This window comes from Astatotilapia calliptera, chromosome 16 (assembly GCF_900246225.1).
Source record: "Astatotilapia calliptera chromosome 16, fAstCal1.2, whole genome shotgun sequence".
NCBI classification, from domain to species: domain Eukaryota; kingdom Metazoa; phylum Chordata; class Actinopteri; order Cichliformes; family Cichlidae; genus Astatotilapia; species Astatotilapia calliptera.
This window is the reverse complement of record NC_039317.1, coordinates 29,560,656-29,565,549: the sequence shown is the minus strand read 5'-3', so window position 1 is coordinate 29,565,549 and position 4,894 is coordinate 29,560,656.

Genomic DNA, 4,894 nt, shown 5'->3' with positions numbered 1-4,894 from the left:
TTTCTGGGCTTTGGGCAATCATGAAATGTGTTTTTTGAAACTTGTATTGTTGGTTTTGTTAATAACAAGATTTGATTAGACTCAGAACTGCTGTAAAAAGAAGGGAATGTTCTCACAATATCAAAACTCTTTTTGTATAAGGCTGTAAACATGTTTATGCTGTTATGTTGGACATTTTAACATGGGAGTCTATGGAATTGACTCACTTTGGAAATAATAATGATGATTGATTGCATTTATATAGCGCTTTTCGAGACCCTCAAAGCGCTTTACAATTCCACTATTCATTCATTCTCACACTGGTGGAGGCAAGCTACTGTTGTAGCCACAGCTGCCCTGGCAGAGGCGAGGCTGCCACATCGCGCCATCGGCCCCTCTGGCCATCACCAGTAGGCGGTAGGTGAAGTGTCTTGCCCAAGTACACAACGACCGAAACTGTCCAAGATTAGCTTGAACCGGCAACCTTCCGATTGCAAGACGAACTGCCAACTCTTGAGCCACAATCGGCCAGGGGAGTCAATGAATGGCATTGACTCCCAAAGTGAGTCTGAAGTGGCTGTTAGGGGTTTGGCCAATTCCCATAACAACCACAATTCCATGTTGACCTAAATTTCATCTCTGGAGTTTGGTGTTCATCAGACCAGCTGATATGTTTCCAAGTTGGTTAAAAGCAAATTGTCATCCACTGTCTTTGGGTGGGTTAGCAAAACCAACAACAGAACAACAAAAACACCACATTAAAAACACACAAAATGTAAAAGCCCAGCATTGTAACAATATTGAAGGGTTAAGAATATTTGAAATATAAGTTAAATCATGACAATCAGTACAAGACAGCTATTATGTTATCTTTAGCCAAAACTGAGGAGGCTCTCTTTCAAAACTACACCGTCCAATCACCGCAGATACCATAGTCCTAAGGCGGGATTCACATTAAAATATCTTAGACCATAGAACTTTGTATGGGGTTACTTCATGGTCTAAGGAGCTTGGAAAGGGTGTTACTTCATGCATTGCTGCATTGAACCGCTTTGCACTTAAAAGTTGTAAAAAGTAAATCAACTTTGAAGCAAATGAAATCACACTTATTTAAATGGTTCAGCACATCCAAAAGCTAGTCAAACACTGTTATGAAAATATCCTGACAGAGAAAAGTTGTTGCTTGCACAATTAGGAATCAAATTAAAGAAGTTGATCATTGCCATGAATAATCAGCTTGGTGTGCATCAAGTTGGTAACAGGCAGCTAGCTAGACTAATGCTAACTGCTTGGTTTTTGCACTATTATGATCGGACGTGATTTTTGTCTAGGGGTGTTTCCACTGAGATGAGAATTTAAAAACAAACCACTTAAGAAGCTTATAAAGTATATTAATGTAATGTCTTTGCAAAGAGGAACTATCATGTGTTACTTATATATTATAAATTTGATGGATGGAACTAAACAAATTGGTGACTGATAGATACAAAAAAATACATAGTGCCTGAAAAATTGAGAGATGGATGAATAGTTAAAAGATAGATAGCATTATATTTGTGAATAGTATAAAGTGGGTGATGGATGGATGGATACATGGATAGTACACGATAGATAGATGATAGCTAGATGAATAGTACCAGATAGAAAGTATCGGATATATCTATGGATGGATGGATAGATGAATAGATAGATCGATACATATGGTATCTGATGTACAGATTGTTTGTGCCAGACAGACAGGCAGTACCAGATGGATTGATGGATAATACCAGATAAATAGATATATATCGATAGAACCAAATAGATGGGTAGTACTAGATAAATAAATGGATAGATGAATAGTACCAGATAAATAGATTGATTGTACCAAATAGTACCAATAAATAGACACATTTCAAGCAGGCAGACGGGCAGATAAGTAGATAGATCTGTGCTACTATTAACACAGAAGCTCCAATCACCTGCTGTTGAAAACTTCTATTTATGACGAGTAGGAATTCAGAAGAAAGCTTGCATAAAAGGGTACCTTTGACTATAATGCTGTTTTCAGTCAAAGAGACTCCACTCTGATCCAGTATAGGATAAATGTGCATTATTGTGAACTTTAAATCATGCAAAGCTACTCTACTAGAATCCAACTATAAGGTAGTTAGGTGGAAATGAACAGATTAAGTCCACTTAAATAAAAGTGAGCCAGTCTTTGCTGCACGGTCAAGAGACTAACAAGTGAAAAAGGAATGTAGTAGCAATAATGCTGATATGCTTAAAGGAAGACAACCCTTTCTCTGACATTTTGGTTTATTTGGCCAATTCCTCACAGATTATGCATTATCTAAACAGCAGCCTTCAAACTGTAGAGTGACATCTGATCTCCTAACTTGATTTCTGTCCAAAAGCCACAGTATCTTACTCTCCCTAAGCCTCATTGTGGCACCATTGGAATGGGCATTGGCACTGCAGAGAGGTGTACTGTGCCAGCTACTACCCATAATTCTTTTTCTTCAATTAGTGCTGGCCGCTCAGCCTTTAGTATTGACAGATAGTTGTATATTATCCCTGGCTGCATTAAATGCTTCAGAGATTTGCACTGTAATTTCAACCACAAAGTTTAGCAAATCCTTCACACTGTGCTAACGTGTAGTGGTGCCACTTCCTAAAGACATTAGCATATTATGCCTTGCTTAACGTTTAGCATGGGGAAATTAAAGTGTGCCAGAAAGGAGAGAAATGATGGGAGTCAAAATCTAAAAGTATATTGTTTATAGTTATTCATGTGTTAATCATTTTCTCAACCTGACATAATGATAATTGGTCGTACTTCAGCAGGTCTGACCATGTACCACATATAGACTTTCACTCAAAGGTTTTGGCATATGGACACTGAAACCAACCACAGGGAAAAGTGCAATCTGATCAGTCAACTTATGATAATATTATAGTTAGGACTGTGAAAGGTCAAACCACAGCACACGTCTTGTTTTACGTGGCCTCCGCTGAGAGAACCCACAGATGGCTTCAGCATTGCTGCAGGGCCAGCACACTGCAAAGTGCCTCTGGGGAAGGGATAAATGCCAGTAAAAACTCGTGCCCCGCCTTTCACCCCTTCCACCCTCCACTCGTTGTCCCTCACTCCCACATGGATGCTTGTTTGAAACTCCCACTGCTGGACAGTCACTCCACAGTTGCTTGTGTCCAGAAATTCGCGCAGCGGCAGAATCTGCTGTGTACACGCTGTCTTTGGCATCTAGGGGGCATATCAGAGTAATTGGGGTGGATTAACTGATCATCATCTTTTGACCATGTGACCACAATGTTTAAAAGGTCAGCAGTGGTTCATTTTGCCAGCTGTCTTTTAAACCACCTGTTGCACTCTTTTTGACTTTTTTTGGAATCAAAATGAGGCATTTTCTGGTCATTGTGCTGACATGAAGAACGAGAACAAAAAGAGCAGTTTTGAATTGCCCGCAGTATGTCCCACTTATTAATTTCACATAAGGCGCCATGTAGATAGTTTTCTCCTCTCCTGTTACTGCCCTAATGTGCACAGCTACTGCTTTTTAGGTCCTATTCAGCAACGAGGGCAACTGTACCCCACTCTTGCAACCCAGAGGTAACCATAGACTTTAACAGAGTCATCAGATCCAAAATAAAATGACATGAACTATATTTAACCCCCTTTCCCACCCTATTTTTGGAACTTTTATGAGTAGTGGTCACACAGAAAGCTGTTCTCAGTTCTGGGTAATAGCACCACCTGTTTCTGTTTAGAAATATGAAGCTAACTTTATAAAAAAGACAACATTTTTATTGAGCCACATACATAAAGGACATAAAGATAATGTTGTCACATTCAAATGTAGTAATCAGTTAATTTAACAGTTTTAAATAAAACTACCACCATAGCTGACGACCCACCAAGAAGAAACAAGAAACTTAGTAGCCAGTAAAATTATGGCTTTAGGTGGGCATGATGTATACTATATACTTGTATATATATATACTTCTTTTAATCTTTTAAATGGTTATTAACGAATTTTCTTGTGTGCCGGTAAATGCGACTCTATGACTACCTGTGTATGTATTGTTATTACCTATGTATTGGTATTTTATATCTACCCTGCAAGAAGAACAGAGAAGAACAACTTCTTTCCGCGTAATGACAGGATCTGTCTCCACCTGGGATGAACAAATCCATCCTTTGACAGAACATTAACATGCCGTCCTCCTTAAGGCACTTTAGCCACTGCTTCTTCAGTCTTCAGAGTGATCAACCTTGGGGACTGAGACAAAAGGCTTTTCAGATAAATTGTCATGGCTTCTAGCCACATGGAAATGACATCAAAATTGCAATTCTTGCATCTTATATGAAATTTGTGCAACTGCCGATCATTTTCTGACATCTGCATTTAAGGTAAGTCCTAAGATCTACTGAAACATGAATATTTCCAGAGAAATAGGCAGAGAGCCTCAGATCCATAGATGCCACTGGGGCATGACAGTTCAATGGGCATTTCTCAGTTACAGAAAAGGGAGTTGAGCTAATGCTTCTTCATCCATGCTGCATTCACTCAAGAGACTATTAAAGCTATTAAAATGATGTAAAAATGTGTATTTTTTCGTCATGCTCAGCCTCGGTCACATGCCAGATGTTATTTTACACATTCCTTGAAATGTACCAAGTTTGATTTTGATTTGACCATCCCTCCTGCTGGTTTTAATTGCTTTTGATGGATAAATACCCTCATAAAGCAAAAGTCTGCATGATTACGCTTGTGAAGCCTGGTATCGATCTATGACAAGACTGGGGAAAAAATGTCTTTTCTGCCCAAAAACCAACAAGATGGAAAACCAAGATGACAGAGCTGACGTGTTAAGGTGCTTTTAACTCTGCTAGATCCCAGGCTTTCTTGTCTGT